General features: G+C 46.1%; 2 protein-coding genes across 3 annotated transcripts in view; one reads left to right on the plus strand and one right to left on the minus strand.

Annotated features, from left to right (window-relative positions):
• The window catches only part of TMEM212 (transmembrane protein 212), a 73,735-nt gene that overhangs the window by 43,372 nt on the left and 13,559 nt on the right, over positions 1-16,804 (minus strand). The gene's annotated exons all lie outside the window — the stretch shown is intronic.
• The window catches only part of PLD1 (phospholipase D1), a 139,673-nt gene that overhangs the window by 7,223 nt on the left and 115,646 nt on the right, over positions 1-16,804 (plus strand). Inside the window, exon 3 of one of the 2 annotated variants that reach the window (XM_075937952.2) lies at positions 16,329-16,403. The exons of the other annotated variant lie outside the window; for it this stretch is intronic. The gene's annotated coding sequence lies outside the window, so the exon portion shown is untranslated. The remainder of the gene's footprint in view (positions 1-16,328; positions 16,404-16,804) is intronic. 2 annotated transcript variants of the gene reach the window in all.

Genomic DNA, 16,804 nt, shown 5'->3' on the forward strand with positions numbered 1-16,804 from the left:
ACCCACTGTGCTATGGCAATGTTACTGTTACCTTTCTTAGTCTGCTCAGGTCTCCTCTTAGTCTCTCTCCCCCTCTCCCTGCAAGGAGGGCTTCCTTTTAAAGGCTCCATGGCAGCCTCAGGTGAGATCAGCTGGCCCTGGTTAATTAACAGCAGCCCTATCTCCTTTGCTCCTGACTGACCAGGGCTTTTGCTGCCTTACAGCTGCCTTTCTCCCTCTTAGTTGTAGTCCTCCAGCCTGACCCTGTCACACCTGTTTAAAACTGTTCTGGCTTCCATGATTCCCCTATAGATGAAGCTGGGACTCACTCTTGACATGCCCAATATGGTGAATTCATTTCTCAGCACAGCCACTGCCCCTAAAAGCCACCGCAGTGGTCTTTATTTTCACTAACTATAAGATCCAGTTTAAGCGTCACTGTTGCAAAGCCCTTTTTGTAACAGGGCTGTGATGATGTTGGTTAGTCTTCTTCAAATCTGGGTGTGAAAACTACATTCCAGAGTAGGTTGGGTTGGGCTTTGTTTACTTTGTCCTGTTGGATTGTTACCAGTGTGGTACCACCTGATATCATGGATGGGGGGGGAGGGTCTCCATTTTGAAGAGCATCCCCCTCCATTTTCACTGCTGTGCCCTCACCCATTCCATACATGGGAGGTCATGCCACTGGAGTCAGGTGACATACGTTCAAGGTGCAGCTTGTGGGAGTGAAGTAATGCTTTCCCTGGACGTAGGAGAACGTCCAGTGTTCTGGGGATGTGGCAGTAGCTACCCAATATGATAACTTACAGGCAATTAGAAAACTGTAATTTTAGCAAGTGCTTGATAAGAAGGAACATGTGGATTAATGAACAAAGCCTGAAGGTTGCACTGGCTTGGCTGTCTCTCCTTCTGTGCTTGACCACAGATCCTAGTGTCAGGAGTGAGTTGGCTTCTGCAGGTACGTGACTTGAGAAACTAAGAATACTGCTGATCCTCCCTGTGGGCCTCCCCCAATATAGGGAACATAGCAGTTATCGGCACATTCCAGATAGACTTGAAAAGGACAGGTTTGGGGACGGGACGTCCTTTAGCTCACAAAGGGAAAACTGAAATTGTATCAAAACCAGATCAAAGGAAAGCATAACAAGACCAGCCACACTTATTGATAATGTGCAAAGGTTCCAACAATACACTGACTCCAAAGCTCTCCAGAAGAACTGATACAAAGGCAGCAAGGGGGGAAATGTATGTAGTCAAGAAGATGGGCTTATCGGTTAATCGTATATTTGACTACTCTTTTTTTTATATCGGCACTCAATATGCCAGGGGCATAACTACAGGTGGGTCTGAGTGGCCTGTGATTAGCATCATCCAGGCCCACACAAATTGGAGCTGGAATCCCCAAATCCACAAGCTGGGACTCCTGACCCTATCTGGGTGTCCATCAGCCTGGCTACATTGCTCTCCTGCTGGGGCAGCAGTGCATGGCATCCGTCTCCAGCCCCAGCACTCACCCCACAGGCGGTCTGGGTGGGGCTAGCACTGGGGCTGGAAACTGGGGCAGCAGTGCATAGCACCAGCAGAAGAGTGATGCATCATGGCTGGCAGACACCAAGCTGGAGTTGGGAGGGGTGAGTGGAGCTTAAGTCCAAGTGGGGCCCCTCTCTGCTCCATGGGTGCAGCCCACATCCTGGGTGCCTCTGAGCAGTCAGGTGGAGGGAGGCAGGTCCCCCCTCGCTTCTGCCCTCTTTTGCGATGGCACCACATCCCTCCTGCATCCCCTTCCCTTTCTACCCCTGTTTAGCACCATATCCTTTCTGTCCCCTCCTGGGCATTCGATCTCTCCTGCATATTAGGGCTGTTAAATATCGGTTAACTGAATAGTCGATTAACTTCATGAATCCTTATCAGTTAGTCAACTATTCTACAGTTCCTGGGGGCAGGGCTGGCAGCCATTTTGCTCTGGCCTCACTCCCGAGGAGCCCCCTGCCACTCCACGCTGCTGCTGCTGTATCAGAAGCAACAAGGTGGGTTGCCAGGTGGGAGCTGGTCCATGACAGGAGCTAGTTTAAAACATCAGCTCCCCTTGCAGACCAGCTGCCTGTTGCCCAGTGCTGCTGCCTCTGATAAAAGGCACGGGGTGGCAGCAGTCACTGTTTTGCGGGGGCGGGGGGCCGGATCTGAGCTCTCGGACCTGGCGTGAGCTGGAATTGACCTGGGCTACCTGTCTTCCTGGTTCCTAATACACTTTAAATGCAGAGCTGCAGCAGGGGTAGGTCCCGGACCCTTTGTGAACCAGGCTGCTGGCCAGCCTGCTTAAAAATTTACAGGCAGGGTGGGGACAGGGAAGTTCATGTAGTCTATAGCACTCATCTATAAGCTTTTGCTTATCGGTTAATCAATTGCCCTGTTACGTCTCCACTGCACATCTGATCCTCCCTGCCTCCAATTGTTCCTGCCCCTTCCCAGGGCCTTCCATCCCTTCCCCCTACCCTCCATTATTGTCCACCGACCTGAAAGCTGGGATCCATCCACTTTTCCTGTCCTAGCTACATGATTGTAGCTCCTCCCCTTCTGAAATTATACCTTGAGGTTAATCCTGGAAAAAAGGAAGAATGCACCAAAATATATGCAAAAGCAGCACACAACTACAAAGCCTAAGTGATCAAATGTAAAAGAAGACACATGGATAATATGGAGGAAGAACATAATGGAAAATGCCCCAAACATGGGATCATATGCAATAACTGAGGGAGGAGAAATCATTATGCCAAAGTTTGCAGACAAGAAAAATGAAAAAACAAAAATGTGCCATGTTGAGGAATCACGCAATTGAAAACAAACAAAGAAACCTAAAACTAGACACTTCCCCTGGGGGAAGGTTGAGCGATCAAACAACACGGAACAGATTCCGTCACTACTAGAAAGCACGCTGATGCTGTAAGTGATAAGTGCCGTGTTAGAATAGAATATCTGAGAACAGAAATTCTTTCAAGAATATATTGGAGCTATTCTGGAATAGAAGACCATAGTTGGAAGGTCAGAGATGCCATATACTAGCCAAATATGACCAAAGATATCACAGAACTCTTGAGCAGTTGTGATACCTGTGGGGAATGCAGGTCAAGCAGTATAAAGAGAAATGAAATTATGCAGCATTCCCAACAGACCTTGGAACAAAGTAGGATTAGACCCTTCCATTACAAACCACAGGGTCTAATTACTGTACTTCTGGGAATTGGATGAGCTGTCAGATTCTACCTCAGTGACCGTCATTGACAAATCAGTACAGCTTTTCAGCAGTGTCCTAAACCATGTAGTTACACACAACCAATGCCAGTTCATTTGCAGTGAGTTTGTGCATATTATCCAGGAATGAGAATTCAGTCATATCACATCATAATTATACTACAGCTGGTCAAATGGAAAAGCCAAATTAGCAGCTCAAATTGTTGAGTCTCCATTAGAGTGAGCTGCAAAATGCAGAGAAAATACTCAGCATTCTTGAATGGAGAAAGTGTCTTGCAGAAGATATGACGAGCAAGCAGCCTGGTACAATGTTTGAGGTCAAGAAGCCCACTTCCCTTGGTGCCACCACATTACTACAACCAACAGTGGTAACAGATGAAAAAAGGAAGAGGCAAAGCCTACTAAACTTGACCAGCTACAAGATCCTACTAAACTTGTCAGGATGAAACTCTTTCCTCAGAACGGATCACGTACCTGGAAGCAAACTACATAGATTGAATAGACAAATCCTTGTTCATATTATACAGCAGGGAGGGGTATATATGACACCAAAATCAGAAGTACATTCATCCACTGTGTACATTGGAGAAAACCAGGAAGTGAAAAATTGTGAAATAGGCACGCCACTGAGACTTGCTCAGCAGGACATGGAAGAAACACAGGTCAACAAGCCACCAATAGATATTGGAACAGACTCTCAGAACACACTCCTACCAAAAGCACCAAGTGCAAAAGAATCTCCCTTTCTCCTAAGAGAGACTCTCTCTCTCACTCTAGCATCAAAACCACTTGCAAGATAGACACACAACTTACTTGCTCTTTCATGCCTTAGTATTATACAATCTGAAACACTGAGGGAAAATGCCTTAGTTGCAAAAAAGCTTAAAGCTAAGCTAAAAAAGTTGATTTGTTACATATAAATAATATAGACTTTAAGGGAGCTTCATACAGGTTGAGCCTCTCCCATATGGCACCCTTTGGACCTGACTGATGCCAAATCAGAGAATTTGCTGAACCATGGGAGGTCAGTATTGTCTGGCAGTGTTACCAACACTTCCAGTGCTCATTAGGCTCTTGGAAGACATGTAGGGGTAAGTTAGAGCTAAATAACAGCGCAGGACTCTGAGAGCCAAGACTGGTGCTGTAAACAAACTTTGTGTGACATAGGAAGCTTCACCACACCCATAATAAGTGAACATCCAGCTAACTAAAATCATTCTGGACCACAGAAGTTTCCAGACCAGAGAGTGCCACACTAGAGCGGTTCAGCCTGTGGCATGTTAAGTATTGTGGCAGGACGTTGCCCTGTACTGGCCCTTTAAGGGGCTGAGACCTGGAGTCAGGAGGAAGCCCAGCTGGAGGCCATATACAGCAGTTCCTGGGAGGAGGAGAGAGACCTGCCTGCCTGCAATGAGAGAGGCTTCAGCATAGCAAACCTAGGCTACCAGGCCTGAGGCCCAGAGCTGCAAGGAGGCAGTTAGGGAGGTTGGGGCTCGCATGGAGGCAGCCCTAAAAGGCTGGGCTGCAAGAAGGCAGCTGTGGTAGACTGGGGGAGTTCGAGCCAGGGAAGCCTCAGGCCATAAGTCCACAAGACAGGGTTGCAGGAGGCAAGTGGGCAGGCAGAGTGGTAGAAGAACTGAGGGTCCTAGGAAGTGGGGAGGACCCTGGAGGAGGAGCAGAGGAAAAACAATGACTCTCCCCCTCGCCCCCGGAAGGGGGCGCAGATCAAGACCGGAGTGGTCACTACCGGAGGGCAGTGCCCTAAAGAAAACACCTCACCCAAAGGGGGCGTGTCGGCGTCGGAGCAGCAGGTTACTTCCCCAAAAGCCACCCTGAGGGAAGAAGCCGTGGAAGTGAGTTGAACCCGCTACAGTATGTAAACAGGTTATGATACTCATGTTCAATTTTGCTATCTCAAATGAATGTGACAAAAGGGATGTTACAATAAATAGTCAGCTTCCATATAGGGAGCACTGTAGTATGATGATGTATAAGAACTTATTGAATTCTACTGTTAGGAAGTGCTTGAAGTTGGCATGGATTGAGGAACAAAGGTTGAATGCCACCCCCTACTTGCTCTCTCTCTCTCTCTCTTTTTATGTACTCCAAATGTGGTTGCAACAATGGGAGTTGTGTTATGAAGAGACCATCGGTGACTTAAGTATGTCTTCTACCCTGTTCTGATTCTTAAGGGCATCCACAGATAGAACCCAGCCTGGGTTTTTTTTTTTTTTTAATTGTTCTTGTGGGACCAGAGAAGAGAGAATTTGCATCCTTGTTCATATCGCGATCTTTCCTCCAACCTCGCCTCTCTCCAACTCTTGCCTAACTACCCAAAGAGACTCTTGTATATTTCAAAAACAGAATAGCAGCCAAAGCGGTGCAAGCGGAGACTGCTTCAGTCCCCATTTGCAGTTTCCACTGTGCCTCCTCTGGTCCCTGTGGAAACGGTGCTGGGGGGAACCGGCTTTTAAGCTGGCTTCCCCCCCCCCCCAGCACCAGTTCCTGCTCTCTCCCTCCCTCCCCCTTGCTGCCTTTCTCTGATAGAGGCAACAAGGGGGGAAAGCAACTAGTCGCATCACTAGTCGACTATACGATAAGCTTGTGCATATTGGATAGTTGACTAGATGACTAGTTTCTTACATCCTTCATCTGTAGCTGTGAGATGCTGATTCAGGACATGATGGCTGCATTATATATCAACACTAGGATTTTCAATAATGCCCTCTTATCGAAGCCTTTGGATCATCAATCATCAAGTGATCCCTCTTCTGTCATTTATAACTAGCTGTGTAGGCTATAGCTTGACACAGTGGCAATGTATATCTTTCCTAGCTTCAGCACTGCAAAAATTACCCAATTACTTATCCAGTCAGATAATTATTGGATAATATTAGAATAGTTCAGCTACTTGTAGTCCATATGAGCTGTAATGGACAATCCAGGAAATGCATAATTAGCAGGTTTAATGAACTGGAGGTTACCATGGTTTCGAAGCACTGCTGTAAGAGGAAGCAAGGGAAACGCAGCCTTAACTAAACCAAATCCTGCCTTTACTACCCACTTTAAACTTCTGCTGAAGTCAGTGTGAACTGAGGACTTTTGGAGCATGCAGCCCATAGGAGTCAAGTGCCACCGGAGGAACCTTTGAGAATACAGCTGCTCTGGTCAACCGGCCCAGTGCATGGTGCTCTGGAGATAACAGGCTCGTTTGCTGTGCTCTGTGCACATACATCTCTCTCGTTGCTGCTCTTCGGATCATATGCCTGCTCGCAGCTCTTGAAAGAGCTGCCTCCTGCACTGGAGAGCTAAGTGTACATCTACACAGCAATTAGGCACCCATGGCTGGCCCGTGCCAGCCTACGGTATTGTTACATTATGATGTTTGGACTCGGGCTGCAGCCTGAGCTGTGGGATCCTCCCACCTCGCCAGATGCTTGAGCCCAAACTGAATGTCTACCCCACAGCTGAATAGCCTAAGCCCTGCGAGCCAGAGTCAGCAGGCATGGGCCAGCCACCACAGTTTTTTAATTGCAGGGTAGAAATATCCTAAGTGAGACTGGGGAGGGAAAGGAATCCTTTTCCAATCCAATGGCTTGGCATGAAGCGGTTGCCTGGCTGCACCACTCCCACTGCTCCAGTCCATGTTTTGTGTAGCAGCCATGTGCAGCCCCACATGGAGGATTCTCCCTGGGACTTACACTGTAGCACATTCATTGTCTGTTGTTCCACTCCAGCCGCCCCTATCTTCTCCGCTCTGCGCAGTCTGAGAGAGAGTCGCTACAGAGCAGAGTGGGTATGGATGGGGTTGTTTGCAGTGCATAGACTCTCCATGGCCTCCTCAATCTGGGCCACTAGACCTAGAGTGCCTTCGCCATCCTTGGAGAGACTTCAACAAATGAGAGTTCAGCAAAAGGAGAGGATAATATTTCAAATGATCTTACTATGATTTGGGCCTAATGGAAAGGGAGAGGGGAAAGAGCGAGGAATCTGCAAAGGCACAAGATGTAAGTTTGGTAGGGGTGTCATTCTGAATTCATTTCAGGGAAATGCTGCAGTATTTTTAGTTTCTTCATCCAAATCACCTTGGGCCGAAATCCCGAGCTCTGACTCTTGCGGGTGAGCCATTACTCATGTGAGTAGTCCCAAAGGTTAGGTCTGTAAGTATTTCGGAGGGTGAAGAAGGGTTCTGTGATCTGGCCCTTTTTGTTAACTTTTGGGTGGCTCTACAAGCTAATGGGAAGTAGGGATGTGAATGTGTAATCGATTACACGGTTAACCAGTGAGCCTGGGCTCATCTGTTAACATTCACAGTTACATGCAGGCTCCCGGTATGCATAGGGAGCTGGCTTAAAAGCTGGCTCCCTGCACACACATTGCTTCCGGGGCACTGATTGCCACTCTGTGTGTAACTACTGACATTTTCAGCTGTTACATGGTTACTTAATTACACACGTTTTAACATCCCTAGTGGAAGGAAGATACAGTGGCTAGGATATTAATCTGAGACTTGGGAAAAGTGGGTTCATTTCCTCACTCTGCCATAGACTTGATGTGTGAACTTGGGCAAGTTACTTAATCTCTCTGTGCCTCAGTTCCCCATCTGTACCTTGGGGGTCATAGCACTTCCCAACCTCACAAGTAAATATGTTAAAAATTGTGAGGGCCTCAGATACTGTGAAGCGCTTTAAAGACTAACAAGATGGTTTAATAGGTGATGAGCTTTCGTGGGCCAGACCCACTTCCTCAGATCATATTCTGGAAAAGAATTGACATGACCATATAGACCAAAGGAATACAATGAAAAAAGTGAGCACATTATTAAACTGACAAATGAGATTTAGTACAGAAGGTGGATGGAGTGGGGGGGAGGGAGGGAATAGCTATTTGAGTCAATGAATGGCTAATCAAGGGTAATAAGCCATTCATTGACTCAAATAGCTATTCCCTCCTTCCCTCCCCCTCACCCCAGCTTCTGTACTAAATTTCATTTGTCAGTTTAATAATGTGTTCACTTTTTTCATTGTATTCCTTTGGTATATATGGTCATGCCCAGGGCTCGCCAACTGTGCTGTCCGGCGATCTGCACATGCGCAGATCGCCTGAACCAGGCTCTTCCGGGTTACAGTCTACTTGCCACGGGTGAGTAGATTGTATAATTTGTCAAGCCCTGGTCATGCCAATTCTCTTCCAGAATATGATCTGAAGAAGTGGGTCTGGCCCACGAAAGCTCATCACCTATTAAACCATCTTGTTAGTCTTTAAAGTGCTATGTAGTTTTTCCTTCTGTTTTAGCAAGATCAGACTAACACGGCTACTCCTATTACTATTCAGATACTGTGGTAATGGAAGAGGGTCATGTGAGAGTGTGAGAGATTTGTTGACTCCACTCAAACCCATTCTTACTGTTAGTTTATTATCCTACTGTCACCCTTACAATCACCATAATAAAATGCTTTTTCATGGAGCATTTTATGTATGAGAGGAGGGAGCTTTTTACATTTGCTTTTTACAAACTGCAGAGCCTGTACTTCACTAGAGTTGCATGCATTGCAGCAGAACACCTTGTTGCTTGTTAAGCTATGCTTTGTCTTTGGACATTTGCTGTGCCCCTCGCAGCTATGAAGGCCGCATCCCCTCTAATTTGGTAACGTGGCCCTGCCTTTTCCAAAGGGATTAGTTTTCTCCTTGTTTCATTTGATGGTGATTGGTTATCTGTTGTTACAGCATGGAATGTGAATAAGGAAACAACCAGATGGTGGCATCCTGGTTTTTATATAATGATGCAAGTGTGAGCAGATTGCCAAGGAAAACACTTTCTTTTCTCCATCCAAAGGCTACTTGGGCGTGAGAAAATAATCACAAGGGAATTATCTGGAATAAACATTCAGCAGTGCATGTAATTTCTTCCTCTTGGTGCTATCACCTGGATTCTTCATTGTGCTTTGCAGACACAGCTTGCAGAGAGCAGTGCAGGAGACACACTGCATTAAGGGGAGGTGAGGAGAAAAACAGCACCTTAAATCTTCTTCCACGTCTGGTGCCGTCATGAAAACACTCAGAATCAAGCCCAAAATCTTTGGCTTTAATATACTTCGTTACAAGTAGGGCATTGAAAAGAATTTTCAATGCCAATTTGCCATGTGGAGTTGGATATATTTAAAATATGTAGGATAAATGCATAATCAAGTGGAGCTTTTGCCCTGCTCTGAACAGGATACACACCCTGTATACATCTTTATTACAGCTAGCTGCACAACATGGCTTTTTTTTTGCAGCAATTAAAGAGAATGTAGTGTTTGGTAACATGTCCCATAGAAAAAAAAATCAACTTTTTGACAAAACTAATATTTGGCCCAAACCATAAACATTTCAGTTCTGAAATGCTGCTGTGGTATCTCATGGCAGTTGTAGCTGGGATGGGATGTGTTATGTTCCCAGTCTCTTCTGTGTATGGCACTATGTGGGTGAAATGCATCTCTCACGAGGCATCACAGGACTACAGGGTGGATTGATGCTGTAGCAGTGAACTGACGGGATAATTTATCAGGTCTAGTGAAGACCCGAGTAATTAGTGGTTGATTTAGTGGATGTCAACTCCAGCATTCCATCGGAACGAGGTGAGCAATAGGAGTCAGCAGGAGAGTTTTTCCTTTCAACCCAGCACAGTGTGGCCCCCATGATGAGTAGACTTCGACTTCAGTTACACTACTAACATAATTCAAATTGCGTAGCTTAGACCGACTCGTCCTCATAGTGTAAACCTGCCCTAAGTCTCTCCTTAGGGTGAGGGGAAATGTGGTGCATCATGGGAAATGTAGTCTGGCTGGGAGTCCCATTAATAAAAGAGAGCGAGGACATGAGGAAACCAAACATCATTTCCCATGAGGTATCACATCAGGATAACCAAATTAAAGTATTTTGAGATTTGTGTGCTTGCTTTTTCTCTGAAAAAAAAATGAAATGTTCTCTGGAAGGCAGACACTTTTTTGAAAAATGTAGTTTTGTCAAACTCAATTTGAATGAAGAGAACAGGAAATCGTCAAGTGATCCCTCTTCTGTCACCCATTCCCACCTTCTGACAAACAGAGGCTAGGGACACCATTCTTCTCATTCTGGCTAATCGCCCTTAATGGATTTAACCTCCGTGAATTTATCTAGCTGTCTTTTGAATCCTGTTATAGTCTCGGCCTTCACATCATCCGCTGGGAAGGAGATACACAGGTTGACTGTGCATTGTGTGAAGAAATACTTCCTTCAGACAACCTATTCAAATACTTCCCTTTAAAAATATCTGGGTCAGGTTCACTGAGGGACAAATTTTCTGTTCCTAGTCAAGAACAAATTGATTTCTTAACACAGCCTGCTGTGCAAGCAAAGTGGTTTTCACTGGGAGATATGCATACTCCCAGGGATATGCAGATGTCCATGAGCACCCGATCCACCTGGCATCCGATCCCCAGATAGACATGCAGCAGTGCTAAGGGTGAGGAGGGTAGGCTGGAGCCAATACGCACAGGGAGCTGGCTTTCAAGCCAGTTTCCTGTGCGTATCAGCTCCCGTGGACCCTCCTACCCCATCCTTACTGCAACCTACAGAGGCAGCACTGGGAAGGGGATGGTGGGAGTCAGTGCTGGGGGGACCTGGCATAAAAACTTCTCTCCCCCCACCCTTTCGCCTCCCAGGACCAGCTCCCTGGTGACACCCACCACCACCACCACACACACTGCCACCTCTCTCAGGGATCAGGGGAGGCTGTTCAGCAGCAGCAGCCCCTGTCTGTGCGGGGGGAGGGGTGCGGTCTGAGCTCCCAATAGATAGAGGCTACTTCATACAGGGGCTGCTGCTGACCTGTGGTCAGGTCAGACCACCCGCAGACAGAGGCTGCTGCCTCTGCATCAGAGGAAGCAGTGTGGGGCGGCAGACAGCCAGTCTGCATGGGGAGCTAGTTTTTTAAACTGTCTCCCCTCGCAGTCTGCTACCCTGCATTCTGGTACAGAAGCAGCAGCACGGGGTGGTAGGCGGCTCCCTGGGAGTAGAGCCAAAAGTGCACTGGCTGCTGGCCTGGCCTCTGGGGTCTATCGAATAGTCTATCGTGTAACTGCTAAAATTTCATGCGGTTACGTGACTATTCAGTTACACGATATATAACATCCTTATTGCTGTGTTTGATTTTGTAGACAAGTAGTTTTTAAGTAAGGTGAAACTTGGGGTAACAGCACTCCAGAAAAGGGCAGAGTAGTTGGGAAAGGTTGTTAGTCACTGCTCACAGTTAAGAGCCTTGAAGGCTAATTAGCGGGCCACACTGGTTTCTAGCTTTGCTTTGTTTTGTATGCAGAGAGGGAGAAAGCCTCTTTATAGACAAACTGGAAAGCATTCAGAAAGGAGCTACAAGAGCAAAGAGAGGACTAGAAAACCTGCCTTACACTGAGATGCTAACAAAGCTCTATCTAGATGCTAAGGGGTGGTGACTTGATCACTAGAACCCTGCAGATTTTCAGATCTTCACATCCATTGCAAGTCCAGCATTTTTGCAGATACTGATGCTGCTGCAGATATGAACTTTGTATCTAGAACTCTGCAAATTTGTGGAACTCTGTGGGTATCCACAGACCATTTTTGCAGATGCGGACACCAATTTTGCATCTGTGTAGGCAATCTGCAAGGAGTTACATGGGAAAGAAATTTCTGATGACAGAGGGCTCTAATCTAGCAGAAAAATTAATGAAGAGAACCAGTGGTTGGAAGCTGAAGCTAGCTAAATTCAGATTAGATGTGAGACTCAGGTTGTAATAGTGAGGACAGTTAACTCCTGGAACACCTTCCCAAGGGATGTGGATTAATCATGTACAATCAAAAGTACCTGTCTTTCTACAAGAGATGCTGTAACTAACAGAGGTTATGGGGCTGATGCAAAATCACTAGGTAAAGTTCTGTGGCTTGTGCTGTGCAGGAGTTCAGAGTAAATGGTCATAAATTATGAAGCCATTGCCAGCATTTCTTGTTATGCTGCCACCAGGTGGTGCTGCTGTTTCCTTCTTCACCTGGTGTGAAGCAGACTTCCTGTAAGGCAGTGGTTCTCAACCTATTTGTGACTGTATTTTCTGGGTTGAGAACCACAGTGCCCCATACCTGACTCCCCCCACCCTCAAACGCACATCCCTATGCACGGTGCCCTCCATCCAGAGACCTCACCATTACAGAGAATGGGGCCAGGAGGTGGTATGTGGGGTAGGTAGCAGAGACCTCAACCCTGAATACCACTGCACAAGGATCTCCAACCCAAACCCCAACGTGATCCTGACTTGCTAGGCCAGGAGACAGCCAGCATGTTGGATTCCTCTATGCAGGGCCAGGGGGCAGCCGGCTCCCTGGAGCCCACCAGGCTGGATGGTGGGCAACAGCCCAGACTCCCACCCTGCCAGGCTAGGTGGCAACCTGGACTCTGACACCTCTGCACGTGGCCAGGAGAGCATCCAGCAGGTCAGAACCCCACTCTGCTAGGCCAGGGGGGCAGCCAAAAGCCAGGGCCCTGGAACTCATACCTGAGATCCCAGAGCATCAGCCAGCAGGAGGGACCCCGGACCTCCTCATGTGGGACTGAGGGGCAGCTAGAGCCCTGGAGCTTGCTGGGCCAGGTGGCAACCTGGACTCTAATTCTTCTGAGGGTGGCAGGGTGGTAGACCAGACTCTGACCCCATCACGTGGGGCCAAGGGGCAGCCAGCAGTCAAGATTCTGACTGTTGTATGGCACAGCTGGGACCCAGGAACCCCCATGCATGGGAGCTTGGGGAAAGCCACGAATCTGGAGACCTCAGCACAACAGGGTCACAGGAACCCAGGCTTTAGCACACAGCTGAGCTGGGCCACTGCTATGTGTTAAATTGGCTGCATGCGACCCGCGGGCCACAGGTTGAGAACTGCGGTGGTAAGATGACTAACACATGAAACAAGATGGGGTTCTTCACTTCATTATGAGGCATGGGCTTCCTCCCCCCCCCCCACACACACATTTTTTATATGATCAGTTCAAGTCTTACCTACTGATATCGGGACAGGACCAATATTAAAATAACATCACAAATCGTGAGAGTGAAAATTGAACATTTAAGAATAGAAGTCCCATTAAGTCAGGTTGATCAAACCATTTTTGTTTAACTCCTATTTCACTCAGATGCCTAGCAGACACTTGAGAGTGATGATGTTAAAGTATTGGCGCTCTCAGATTGTCAGTCACTGAAGGAGAGCTCACAAGTGGGAGTAGCAACAATTTAAAATAATTATTAATAAAACAGTAGGACTCTTCATCTCTCAATAGAGTTCCACAGCATGATGAGAGAAGATCAGACTAGATGTTCCTGATATGTCTAAAGGTGAATCGCAAGCAGAGGAAAATGTTAAGACAAACAAACCCCAAGCATGGAGGCCTTCATCAAGCATGATAAAGAAACTGGTTGAGGTGTGAACCCAATTTAAAAAACAAACAAACACCTCTTTGCATGCCACCTTGAAGGCCTTATCTATACACATAATTTGTACTGTAAGTATAATTAAAGCGGTACAACTCCTTTTGTGTGGACACAGTTAGTGATATTGATATAAATGGGTCTTATACTGGTATAGCTTGTTCTTCCCATAAATAGCAATACAGTAATTCCTCATTTAACACTATAGATATATTTCAGAAAATGATTGTGTTAAGTGAAAACGTGTTATGCGGGGTCAGTTTTCCCATTGAAAATAATGGAAAAGGTGGGGGTTGCGTTTCAAGCGGTGGTGTCTGTTGGGACAGGGACCTAAGGTTAGGGGAGAAAGGGGACTGGGTTACAGCAGGAAGGGGAGGTGTTTGGCTCTGGGGAAGGGAAGGGGAGGAGAGGGAAGGGGGATTGGGTTATTAGTATGCACTGTCTGGTAAGAGGGAGGTTGCCGGGGAATGGCATGGCGAGCGGCGAACCCTCTGCTGCTTTGCAGGGAGGCAGGTGAAGCCCTGCGCAGCTGCCGGCAATTGGCCAGCTGGGGAAATCGTGTTATTCCAGGAAAAGTCGTGTAATTAAAAAAAAGTTCCCTCAAAAAAAAATCATGCTATCATGAAAACCTGTTAAGCAGGCACATGTTAAATGAGGAATTACTGTATGCCAGAGTGGAGTAAGGTGCCTTTGTAACAGCATAACTGCTTCAGTACTAGAGGTTTTGACGTAGTTCTACCATGGCCCATAATGCCAGCCTCCAATATCCTCTCGTTACATTTCCCCACATGCATGTTTGTCTTTTCTGCCATGTGCTCTCCAATAGTCAAGAGGAACTCCCTGTCAACATCTATAAAGCTACTTCATTATCATCCTTCAAATGAGGCAGCTTTTGTGCAGAGACTACTGACCAATAGCGTCTCATCGTTTTCTTGTACACCTGTGTCTGTGTAGATCTCTCTGTTCTCTCTTGTTACACTTAGGCTACGTCTAGACTACAGGGTGTTTTTTTTTTTAAAAGTGGCCTTTTTTTTTTTTTTTAAAAAAAACGTCACCTGCATCTAGGCTGCAGCCGCGTCCTTTTGAAATTAAATCAAAAGAACGTGGCGGTTTTTTCGACAGCAGTAAACCTAATTTTATGAGGAAGAATGCCTTTTTTTTCAAAAGAGCTCTTTCGAAAAAAGGCGTTCTTGAATGCAAACAGGGCTTTTTTTTTTTAAAGAGAGCATCCAGATTGCCTGGGTGTTCTCCTTTGAAAAAGTGGATCGCTTTTTCAAAAAATGTTGTGGCTGTCTAGACGATCTCTTTCGAAAGAAGCTTTTTCAAAAGATTATTTTGAAAAAGTTTCTTTCGAAAGAAGCACATAGTCTAGACGTACCCTTAGGCTGTAAGCCTGCGGAGCAGGGATCATCTTTTTATTCTGTGTTTGTTCAGCGCTATTGTAGTATAATTGGATCCAAGTACAGTCAGTCCCCGGATTACGTACAAGATAGGGACTGTAGGTTTGTTCTTAAGCTGAATTTGTATGTAAGTCGGAACTGGTACATATTGTAGGGGAAACTCTAGCCAAACATTTCTCCAGAGCTCAGTTTTATTCTCCCACACCTCACTTCCCTCAGTCCTTTATTCTCAAGCTGAGGTGTCTGCTGAGAAAAGCCGCTCCGCGTCTCCCTGGTCTGCTGGGGGGAAAAAGCTAGTGCGGGGTTGCCTCACCCCGTTTGTGAGTAGGGATCCGATGTAAGTCGGATCCATGTAACCCGGGGACTGCCTGTAGATGATTAGGACTCCGAAGTGCTATGGTAACACACCATTATAAAAATGTGCGTAGACCAAACAAGGGCCAGATTCATCCCAACTGTGATGCCACTGAAGCCAGTGAGGAATCTGGCCAATTTGTTTTGTCTTCTGCAGAACTAGTGCTATTTGCCCAATAGCGACTGTGGAAAACTTTCTCTCACATCTCTTCTTCCTGGAAGTTCAATTACAGAATTACAAGAACCTAAGATTAGGTGTTCTTGACAGCTCCCAGACTCAAGCTTATGTGCAGGTCCCTGAGCTGCAGCTAATAATAGTAAAACTTAGCATTTGTATGGAATCATCCATCTAAACATCTCAAAAGTACTTGAACTGATAAAGCTTCACAACACCCATTTGAGATTGTTATTACAGACAGAGATCCAGAGAGGCTAAATTACTTGCTCAAATCTGTCTGTGTTGAGACAGTGAGTTTGCACTTCCTCCACTAGAAGTCCTGTCCCAATTATTAATTTGTGTTATAAGATCACGCCTAGGCACATTTAGATTGGAGTTCCATGGCCTTGTCTAAATGCACAGTAAAGACAGTGTCTACCCGCAAAGAATGTTGTCTGCTGGGCTCTGAGCCATAGACAACACAGTTCTGCCAAAGGAAGCAGAGATGGATTGCTGCTTGTATAATGCCTGTATTGCAAGGAGATCATTTGAGAGGCCTTTAAAAAAACTGTTGTGATCAAGATTAATATGAATACCTCACTTTCTCATACGCACAGGCTTTCACATGATTAGTCAGTGGGAAATTTAAAAGAGAAGAAAAAGAATTAATCAGAATTAATAATCAATTAGTATTATATTAATATCAATCCTTTGCATTTTCAGAATATTGCATCTTCAATGCAAGTGTGACCCTTGTATGACACATCTACACCACTTTGCCGCTGCCCTGTGCTATAGGTGAGTGTTGATGCATATAAAAGGTTATGTATCTGCAATGTTCCCTCTAAGTTGCGTGGCAGTACAGCTTCACAGGTGATTAATTTGTCCTGCCCAGTCACAGGCTCAGGTTTCACTCGCAGAGCTGACTGACTGGGCAGGACTGATTAATCACCTGTGAAGCTGTGCTGCCAGGCTGTTTACAGGGAACACTGTGTAGCAGTTTGAGGATTTGCCAAAGATCACGGCTTAAATAGTGGAAGCAAAGTGAGTGAGGTAATATCTTTTATTAGACCAACATTTGTTGGAGAGAGAGAGACACACACTTTTGAGCCACACAAAGCTCTTCTTCATGTCAGGGAAAGGTATTCCAAGCATCACAGTTAAATACAAGGCATGTATTGTAAGGGGCCATTCAAGGC

This window comes from Pelodiscus sinensis, chromosome 10 (assembly GCF_052426305.1).
Source record: "Pelodiscus sinensis isolate ZL-2025 chromosome 10, ASM5242630v1, whole genome shotgun sequence".
In the NCBI taxonomy this organism is placed as follows: Eukaryota; Metazoa; Chordata; order Testudines; family Trionychidae; genus Pelodiscus; species Pelodiscus sinensis.